Genomic DNA, 11,731 nt, shown 5'->3' with positions numbered 1-11,731 from the left:
TCAATGATGAGAGAGTCATTAATCAGCTGCAGCCCGCAACCTGGGCATGTGCCCTGACCTGGAATCGAACCCCTATCGCCTGGATCTTAGGTTGATGCTCAACTGCTGAGCCACGCCCCTCCGGGCCAAGAAATTTCTTTTTTAAAAATAGGAAAAGGTAAAGAAAAAGAAAGAAAATACTAGATAAAAATCTCCTCTTTAAATTATTAAATTACAATTACATGAAACCTACTTGACTACTAAAATTTACCAAATATACTGTAGCGAGTTGGCAAATTCAAAACAAAGGCTACTTTATAGGAAGGGACGCATATACCTGAGCCATCATCCCAAAACAACCACATCTTTATTACCTTTATCTAAATTAAATCATTTATGCTTAAATGAATAGCTGTTATTCTATAATGCACTTTCCACATATGAATTATCTCTGAGGATGTTATACCTGATTTAATTCTCCTTCTAGAAATCAGCAAAATGATGACATAATTGTAACAATAGTGGCTATAATGTGGGTACCGTACTGTATGCATTTTACTATAGAAAGGCCTATATTTACCTGCTATTTGCAGCCATGCTATCTTTCCATCTTCTTGTCTCTTTAATGCTAGTCTTGGCAGGTACTAGAAGGCTCATTGAGATTTCCTGTGGTTTATGGCCCAAGTTGACAACTGTGACTTCCTCTTTGTAGCCTTGTGATGGTTATGTCATATAAGAATCACCTACATTATTTGAGAGACTACTGACGCGGAGCACCGGTTTGATGGATGACCTGAGCTTCACTGTTCCCGTCAGAGGTAAGCAGCAAGTTCTACAGGAAATTACTGGAGAACGATCGGGTGAGGGAGAGAAAGGGAAAGTGATGTGCTTTACACATAGACTGACAAGATGCTTTGCTTCTAGTTGCAAGCTGGCATAGCTGAGAACAGCAGAGGAAAAAATGTCTCAGCAACATTGAAATAACTGGTCATAAAACCAACCTGACAGGCCATTTGTAAGTGCAAATTATAGAGCAGAACTGTAAACTGTGGGGGCCATTTTGCCCTCCCACTTTTCATATTTCACATTTACAAAAGCACAAAATAAAAGGAGTAAAATCATGACCTGTTTCGTTGCTTTATACCCATGATTCTCAAAGTGTGGAACCATAGGTGGCATTTGTGGTGATAACTTGCTAGAAGTACAAATTTTCAGACCCTACTCCAGACCTACTGATTCAGAAACTGTATTTTGGGCTCAGCAACATGTATTAACAATTCCCCAGGTGACCCTGGTGCAAAATAAAATTTCAGGCCACCACCTTCTACAATCAACATTGCTGTCTTAAAATCTCCAAACGTGTAATAGCCATGAGCACACATCTTCAATTTTCTTAAGGAATTTGCATAATATAATTAATTTGTAAAAAGAGAAAATAACACTGGCAAGATTAAATTAATTCAACTCTATTGTATGTACATGCACAAACATACACATATGATATGCAATGATTCTGGTAAGTTTTTAGCAATATTGTTATTACATTAGAAAGGTGACAGTAGAGCTACAGATTGGAAAATTACTTAGAAAATACATACCATGTTTACAGTAGATTAAGTCTCCATGATCAAGATGGTATTCCATTAAGTAAAATGCATTACATGTGTTTATTCAATTTGCAATTGAGAATTTCTGGTAATACAAAGTTTACTACTTTGTAAGGCAGCTAAATAGATTGTTAGCCAGTGCTCCTGTGATGGGATGGGGGGAGCAGGGAAGCCAGCTATGTTACAAAACACAGGCTGAGTTTTAAATGCATCTGAGATGTGTGGAAGGAATGGGAACTAGATAAAGAAAAAGTCCAGACACAGAGAACCATTCTTAGGTGAGCTCAAAATTTCCAGCAAATGTTTTCCTTAGGGTATTTGAAGATTGCAGGTGGAGAATTCTGGTCCTTTGGTAAAGAAAGACCAATAGAGTTTTAGTGGTTCTTGTAGGTTGAAAAACTGGAAAACGCAAATACCTGAGATGTACAGTCGGTTTTTCCAAGGATAATGCTAAGTTCTGAGCAATGAAGAGAATGGGAAATTAGGCCAGAAGCTTCTACATAGCAAGGCAGATTTTCTGCAGTCTTTCAATGTTCAGGTAAGCAAATGCTGATGGACACGGGGAATAGAAATGGGAACAGAACAGAAAGGGAGCTTTCCTCAAACAGAATGCTGGCTTTCCAATTTTCTTTAGGAAAACAGAAAACAATCCAGCAATGTGAAGAAGAAAGAGATTTCATTTAATGAATAAAATGCTTATAAAATTTTTGAAAGAGCTGGAAGAATAAAGGTTAGAAACATACTTCCAGAGTTAAGGAAACTAGATGTGGAGTTACTAGGAGCTGCCTATAGCACAGAAATGTGTAATTCCCAGGAAGATGATGCAGTGGCTGCTGGTAAAACCTACTTCTACCATGCTCCAAAGCTCATTGACCAGATTAATGCTGCTGGGACTATAATGGTTTCTCCTTATCTGAAACTCTCTATATTACACTCACAGTTTTTGTCGGTAAGTCCCAAACTGTAAATAGGCTGGCAAAGTGCCTTGAAAATTGAGTTCCTAGGCTTCTGTCCCTGCAGTACTGGGGAGAGCCTAGAATGGAACAAGAATAATGTTGAATAATGTTGAAATGTCAAGAATCTCTGATACTATCCACATCTTAAGTTGATTTTTATTCTTATTCATCCTCCTAACCACAGTTATAGCATCATATCTTTGCGAAATAAAATGTAATTATCCCTTCCACAAATGAAGATACATACACTTTTCCCAAAGAGGAAAGGCACATAATTACACTCATCAGTAGATAATCTAGCCATCCTGTAACTCGTATCCTGTTCTGGATAATGTAATTCTTCTAGCGCAGCCATAATCTCTTAGATACTGTGTAATCTAATGAACAAATAAGTATATAAACTAAATCACCTATGATTTATATAATAGATATATGCATCACTAATACTCTTTATATGAAATATTAGAGATAAAGGACTGAGAGGTTAATGAACACAAATATTCACATAACAAAGCAAGGAAAACTATGCATATTTTCTCTAGATCTCATGTCTGTAATTATCATAAGGTATTTATACTTCCTACTATTTATAACTTATACTACCCATTCCACATTCTCTTTGTCCTCAACTGGAAACACAGTGACTGTGCAGCCTCATCAGCATCAAAAACTCATTTACTTCTTAACTTCTGATCTGGAATTGTAGACACACTTAAGCAGCACCCATGTGGGCTTGCATGTATTAAGTCCAGATTCTCTAAAACTAGTTTCCAGTTTGGCCCTAACCCTCAGGAGAGCTATCTCTCTACTGCTACTTTACACTTGAATTCCTTCAGGTTTCAAAGCTTCTCTTGCACCCCAACTTATATCCCCTCTGCTGGCTGAGTCAGTGGTGGGCCATTAATTGGAGTTGGTAATGAATGGGAAGGAAGTCACATTGATGTTGACATTGTGCTAAAACTCCTTTGTTTTGGAATCAAGTCATTCAAATTTCAATATATTTTGGATATTTACTGAAAATAAATTATATCCAAGTAATTGACTACTTGGATATAATTGTTAGAAATGTTTCTATAATTATTTTGATATAATTCAACGTATTATTTAGCTGGATATACTGGGCTTTTTGAAAATACACGTATATCTTTTTAGTAATAGCTGAGCATAACTTTAAATTCAGGATGATTATGCTCTACAACACCTTTTTATGCTGGATTTCAAAATAAACTATTATGATCTATAGAAATATAGATATGAACGTGAATTCTATGTTTCACCCTATTGCAATTTGTTTATCCTAAAATAGAATAGCAGTTATTAAAATTCTAATCTTAACCTATATGAAAACTTCACAATTAAATATATTGGTCCAGTGAATAAAATAATAATAGGAAAATAATTTAAGAAAAGCTAAACTTCATGTATGATAGCACTTCAATTTAAATGTTAATGCACACATTACACTTAAAAGTGCTCAGTATTAAAAAATGATCTGCACTATGATTATGGGACACTTTTTACAATTATATATTTTATTGTTATACATGCAATGTTATTTTCTTAGTGAGTGGAAAGAACATCTTTATAAAAAGAGATGTGCTCTTTGTAAATCTCGTATTTCCTTTCTTTTTTCTTCAAAATATTGTAGTTTGATTTTAAAAAGGGCTTATTTTCCTCTGTGCGGACTGAAACTCTGGTCCTCAGTGGAAACAGCCTCAATTCTGCCTGCTAAAGTAGGATTGGGAGCCCAGGGTGGGAGGTAGGTAGAAATAAAAAGAGGGGGTAGGGGGTGAAGAAAAGCAGTGCACAATAGTTTGAAAGGAGTCTTGGGACAAAAAAAGCAAAACTTCAATGATCAGTTTCTACCGAAAAGGTATGTTCCATGTAATATGACCACTCCTGTGGCCTCCACCCTAACTTTTTAACTATCTTCCTAATCAAAGTATGGCTTTTAAGATTGTATTTCTTTTGGAAAACTGTGCTGAAGCTGTTTTCTGTCAAGCTTGCACCAGATTTTAATAAAGTCTGCCCGCTGCATATCTGAGTCACAGACTTTTTTTAGAAGAGTGTCAAATCATAACACTTCAAAATATATAAGAATTAAGTAAATGGATATAGATAACTAGCCTTTTGATACCTAAGAGGTAAAAGAAGAGAGAGCATTAGCGCAGATATACAATGATCAATCCAATAATGAAGTTTCAACGCATTTATTAAATCCCAAGCCCATGTTATACACCTCTTTGATGTTAGAAAGCTGACAGTTGAGGAAATTTAATTGCTCTTGAAATAAAAAGAACTGGGTTCAAATCCTGAACACATACTAGCTCTGTAATCTTGGGCAAGCTGAGCATATATCTGAGTTTCTTCACAAAACCTCTTAATTGCAAGAATAGTATAAGCCACATATTCTTTTTAGGGCTGTTTTGAGAAAGAAATGACAAGATGATAGCTGAAATTACTTGGCAAAACTGCAAAGCACCGTTTGGTATGGGTTTCTTAGAGGAAGTAATACAGTGCAGCATATGTAAGATGCAACAATTAAGAAAAATGACACAAACAGCATGCTTAGAAATAAATGTCATGTACTCTAGCTTCCTTAATTTGTGCTTTTCTGTGATATGAGAAGTGTCTGCCAATGAAGAGTAGTGAAAAAACTCCACTGATTTTGAAATGGTTCTGGAGTTGACATCTTTTTCTGTTATGTAACGGTGATTTTCTAGTAAAGCCTGTATTTTCATATATGTGAAAGGTTGGGAGGAGGGGCATGAAAACTAGTGATGAATAGTGTTGAAGTGTATGAAGTACTGGTAGAGTTTATAACACACTGGAGGAACGCAATAGATTTCAGTTATTGTTATTTGCCTAGTTAATAAAAATTTGTGACTGTCATTCTAAGGAAATTGGAAATTAAAATAAGATCGTAAAAATGATACATTGCATGAAAATGAAGTACATCATAATGCAAAAATCTAACAAAGATCTGATGTGCTAAACATTTGTTTTGATCTGTTTTTAAAGGGGTTGTTAGCATAAACTTTAGTAGCTATAACACTTGCAAATTGCATCAGTACTAATAGTAATACAAGTATTTCTCATTCAATAAAACATAATTTTGGTCAAATAATTTTTTTCTAATTCAAATTGGTCCTTCCCTAAGAGTCTGATTTGGTGAACTGTATTTTCTAAAGGATCAATTAATATCACTATATAATTGTAAAACAGATATTTTCTAATAACTTACCCAGCCCTACCATTCTTCAAACAGGCCCATCTCTGCCACAGTGTGTTCTCATTATCCAGGAGAGCTGCCAGCATTTTATTCACAGTTCAAAGTGTCACAAAGTGTAGACTTGCAGCTTTTGTTCAAAAAATATTCCTGACAAGAACATCCTAACTTTTTTCTTATTTCTGTCATCTCTTGCTTTAAATAAAATATGTTCTCATTAAATATTGAGTAGAAACAGAAGCATACATATAATCTATATGTAAGGTATAAAGAATAATGGGTGAATACATGCAAAGTGCTTAGCACAGTGCTTGCCAAATAGTAAGTGCTGAGAAAGGTGGCTATTATTAGCAATTAAAAAAATATTAAATGTAGTATTTTCAGACATAAAAAATAGGTTAAAATTATAAAGTGATACAGATACATTTGAACTTCCTCTGTCCTAGTCATTCTCACTCATTCTCCAAGGAAACTGCTATCCTGAAGTCAGTATGATTTATCCATATGCATATTTTTGTTGAGGTAATTTATTTTAAAAAATATTTTTATTGATTTTTAGAGAGAGTGGAAGGGGAGAGGAATAGAGAAAGAGAAAAATTGACGAGAGAGAAACATGAGAGAGAAACATCGATCAGTTACCTCCCACACATCCTCTACTTGGGATGGATCTCACAAACTTGAGAATCCAACCACTCAGTGACCTATTGATTCACGGGTCAGTGATCAACCACTCAGCAACACTGGCCAGCCGAGGTAGTTGATTTTTAAAATATGCACATGCTCTATTAAATCTAGATAAAAACAAATATTAGTTCATAAAAAGGAATAATTCTGCAGCACAGGTTCGAAATTTGATCATAGTACTCAATAGTAATAATAATAGAAGTAATTATGATGAATGAAATTTGTTATAGATTGGCTATGTTTCAGTTACTTCCAGGTTCTGTAACACATTTACTTCTCACAACAACTTTGTGATGTAAGTCCTATTATTGAGCCATTTTACTGATATTAAATGGAAATTTGGAGATGTTTACTACCTTGGCAAAAAACAGGCTTAACTGGAACCCTGGAGTTCTGATACCAGAGCCCCCACTCTAGTAAGTACTTCAGACTGCTTCTTGATAAAACAAATACATGAAGAAGCAGTTTCCTCAGTTGCTCTTTACTATATACACTTCAATGCTATGTTCCAGGATTTGGATGGAAAATTGAATAAAACAGTGATTTTGAGATGCTACTTATTTATTGACCATAATTCACTACTACTGCAGCTCCCCTCAAATTTTACCAACTGTCCTCAGGACCTTGGGTAGTAAAAGTTAATCACACATTCTCACCAAGAAATAGAAGCCCTCAGTTAGGAATTGTGCCAACTTTGCCAGAATTAATAATATTTTTTATTTTCTCTACATCTTTTTCCTTTGCTCTTACCTAAGAAGTACCCCTAGTCTATGCCCAAAATAAGGTTTTAATTGGTCTCAGTATTAAACCAGCTCCAACTTTAGGGGATGGACTCAGGCTCTTTCTCCCTCCAAGAATTGTCCACTCACCTAGGTCTTCTTTTTCCCTGTAGAAGCAAAAGTCTGTATGGCCACATGACAATAGACTTACCACTCCTTTTTATAGTCAAGACTCTTGAAAAAAAATTTTTTTGTTTGTTTATTAAGTTGACCTTGGCAACATAACTGCTTTAAAACTGTCATTATGATAATTATCTAAATTATTTTATAGGAATTGTTTAGTTAACCAAATACACACTATCCATCTTATTGGTTTTATCTTATTTCTTAAACACCAATATGAAGTTGTTGTTTTAAGCACTTTATGAATATTAATTCCTGCAATCTTCATAACAACTGTATGAGGTATGTACTATTACCATCTCCCTTTATAAATGAGAAAATACAGGGAAATTAAGTAATTTACCTAAGGTCACACAGCTAGCAAGTGGTAGAACTAGGATTTGAATGCAATCATCTGATTCCCTAGTATCAACATCTACTTTCAGTTGCCTCTTAAAACTTAGCATTTTATAATCCATTTTATATTTGTTTCATAATATTTTAAATACATTCAGTAAAAAATACAGATTAGCTTAAATATCCTTTTTCTTCCTTTCTCCCACATTTTCTAGAGATAAGTAAACACTCTCTTGAATATAGTATCTGACATTTTTTACATGGTTTTATGTTACCAATTATGTAAGTATCTATAATACATACGTTACATAAAAACTATTATATATTTTGCAGTTTCTTTCTATTAATGTTTTTGCGATTTACATATTATGACTCATGTGTTTCTAATATATTCATTTTCACTGCAATGTCATTTCTGTAGTACCATAACTTATTTTTAAATTTTATTGCTTAATTTAATTTGTTATGGCAACAATTTTTGTTGTTGTTATTGTTTATTTTAATCCTCACTGAGGATGTTTTCATTGACTTGAGACAGAGAGAGAGAGAAAAACATCGATGTGAGAGCAACATTGATCTGTTGCTTCCCATACACACCCCAACCGGGAATCAAACCCGCAACCTTTTGGTGTACTGGAAGACACTCTAACTGAGCCACCCGGCAAGGGCTTACCAATAGTTTTTATTGTTTTCAAAAGACAATGCTGAAATAAACATTCTACACCTCTCCTTACACATATGTAAGGATTATTTTAGGATGCATAGGGAGAAGTGAAATTGCTAGATTGAGTAAATTACATCATTTATTTAAAAGGTATTGTTGAATGGATTTACAAATGGCAGTACCAAGATATTCTCTCATCACTGGAGTCTGCATTTTTTTAACATTTTATTAAATTTATTGGCTTGACAATGGTTAATATGAACATCTAGGTTTCAGGCGTGGGTTTCTATGTTATAAGATCTGTATATTGCTTTCTGTGCCCACCACCCAAAGTCGTATCTTCTCCCATCACCATATATTAAGATCCCCTTAACCCCTACCTCCCACCCCCTTCTTTCTGGCAACCACCACACTGCTGTTTGTGTCTACAAGTTTCAGTTTTATATCCCACATATGAGTGAAATCATATGGTTCTTAGCTTCTTCTGACTTGTTTCACTTAGTATAATATTCTCAAGGTCCACCCATGTTGTTACAAATGGCAGAATTTCACCCTTTCCTATGGCTGAGTAGTATTCCATTGTGTACATGTACAACATCTTCTTTATCCAGTCCTTTATCCCAGGACACTTTGGTTGTCTCCATGCCTTGGCTACTGTGAATAATGTTGCAATGAACATAGGGGTGCATATATCTTAGCAAATACATGTTTCTGAGTTTTTCGGGTATATACCAGGAGAGGGATTGCTGGGTCCTATGGTAGGTCTATTCTTAATTTTTTGAAGAATCACTAGACTGCTTTCCATAGTGCTTGCACCAGTCTACATCCCACCAGCAGTGAATGAGGGTTTCCTTTTCTCCACAACCTCTCCAACACTTGTTATTGCTTGTCTTGTTGATAATAGCCACTCTAACAGGTGTGAGGCTGTATCTCATTGTAGTTTTGATTTACATTTCCCTAACTGCTAGTGAGGCTGAACATCTTTTCATATATCTATTGGCTGTTCATATGTCTATTTGGGAGAGGTGTCTGTTCAGGTCCTCTGCCCATTTTTTTTTAATGTTTCTTTATCTTTATTGTTGAGAATATTATAGATGTCCCTTTTTTATCCACACTGATCCCCTCCAACCCACATCCATCCCACCCCCAGGTTTTCCCCATACCAATGTCTGTATCCATGGGTTATGTATATAAAAATATAAGTTCTTTGATTAATCTCTTCCCACCCACTCCCCCCTACCCACCTTCTCTCTGAGATGCCTCAGGCTGTTCCATACTTCTATGTCTCTGGATCCATTCTGTTCATCAGTTTATTTTGTTTATTATATTCCATATATAAGTGAGATCATGTGGTACTTGTCTTTCTCTGACTGACTTATTTCACTTAGCATAATACTTTCTAGTTCCCTCCATGCTGTGCCAAAGGTTAAAAGGTCCTTCTTCTTTACAGCTGCATAGTATTCCATGATGTGAATGTCCCACAGTTTTTTTCTCCACTCATCTACTGATGGGCACTTGGGCTGCTTCCATATCTTAGCTACTGTAAATTGCGCTGCTATGAACATAGGGGTGCATAAGTTCTTTGTGATTGGTGATTCAGGTTCCTTAGGGTATATCCCTAGAAGTGGGATCACTGGGTCAAGTGGCAGGTCAATTTTTAATCTTTTGAGGAAACTTCATACTGCTTTCCATAGTGGCTGCACCAGTCTGCATTCCCACCAGCAGTGTACTAGGGTGCCCTTTCTCCACACCCTAGCCAGCACTTGTTGTTTGTTGACTTGTTGATGAAGCCATTCTGACAGGAGTGAAGTGATACCTCATTGTGGTTTTAATTTGCATCTCTCTGATGATTAGCGACTTTGAGTATTTTTTCATATGTTTCTTAGCCATCTATATGTCCTCTTTGGAGAAGTGTCTAATTAGGTCCTTTGCCCATTTTTTAATTGCATTGTTTGCCTTCCTTTTGCTAAGTTGTATAAGTTCCTTATATATTTTGTATATTAACCCTTTATCCGATGTGTCATTGGGAAATATGTTCTCCCAAATGGTGGGCTCCCTTTTTGTTTTGTTGATGGTTTCTTTTGCTGTGCAGAAGTTTTTTATTTTGATACAGTCCCATTTGAATTTACTTTTGTGTATGGTGTAAGTTAGTGGTCTAGTTTCATTTTTTTGCATGTATCTGTCCAATTTTCCCAACACCATTTATTGAAAAGATTATCTTTACTCTATTGTATGTTCTTGCCTCCTTTATCAAATATTAATTGACCACAATGGCATGGGTCAATTTCTGGGTTCTCTGTTCTGTTCCACTGATCAATATGTCTGTTCTTACACCTATTCATATGTTGTTTGTACCTATTGGCTGTTCGTATGTCTATTTGGGAAAGGTGTCTGTTCAGGTCCTCTGCCCACTTTTTGATTGAGTTGTTTGTTTGTTTGGTGTTGATATATTATTTTTGCCAATATTTGACATTGATAGATTTTTATCAAGCTATTATGTATAAAATGTAAAATTTTAATGTGTTTCCATGATTATTTACAAGTTTGAGCATCTTTTTCATGGGTGTATAGGCCGCCTGTGATTCCTTTCTTGTGAAATTCTTCTTCATTACTTTTGGCAGTTACTCTCTTGGCTAGTTTGTCTTTTCACCTGTTGAAATGGTAGGAATGCTTATATATTTTGCCTATAAATACATAATAATTTATTTGTCTTGTAAATATCTTAGTGTTGCTTGCCCATTTTTTCTGAGTGTGGTGTTTTAAAATAAATATGACGCTTTTAACATTAATGCTCTCAAAATGGCCAACTTTTCATTCTTTATGATGTAACTTGGTTAAAAATACTTTTCCACTCCAAACGAATAATAAATAGTTTTCTATAAGTTCTTGCAATGATTAAAACTGACTTTTCACAGTTTACCTCCTAAAACTTAGTACAAATTTTTATATGCTAAGAGTAGTATATTTATTTTTCCATAGATACAGTAATTTGCCTCAGCACCTTTATCAACAGTCTGTACAGCATCCCAAATGACTTTGAACAGTTTTAACTAATTCAGTAGACTTCAGTAACATAGATATACAAACTAAGAAAAAATTTGAAAATTCATTTGAATGTATTTTTAAATTATTTAGCCTTATGAATTTTAAGGAATTAACTTTTTCATTGTGTTTTAGCCGCTCTGATTTACAGTTGCTAAATTTAGCAAATAGAAATACAATATATTCAAATAAATTTGAATTTCAGATAAAAAAAATGAATACTTTCTTTACTATAAACCATGTCCCAAATATGGCATCAGACATGCTTATACTATAAAGCATCCATTATTTATACGAAATTCAAATTTACCTGGGTGTTCTGTATTTTATTT

This window comes from Miniopterus natalensis, chromosome 1, assembly GCF_054644295.1.
Source record: "Miniopterus natalensis isolate mMinNat1 chromosome 1, mMinNat1.hap1, whole genome shotgun sequence".
In the NCBI taxonomy this organism is placed as follows: Eukaryota; Metazoa; Chordata; class Mammalia; order Chiroptera; family Miniopteridae; genus Miniopterus; species Miniopterus natalensis.
Note: the sequence above shows the minus strand (reverse complement) of the source record.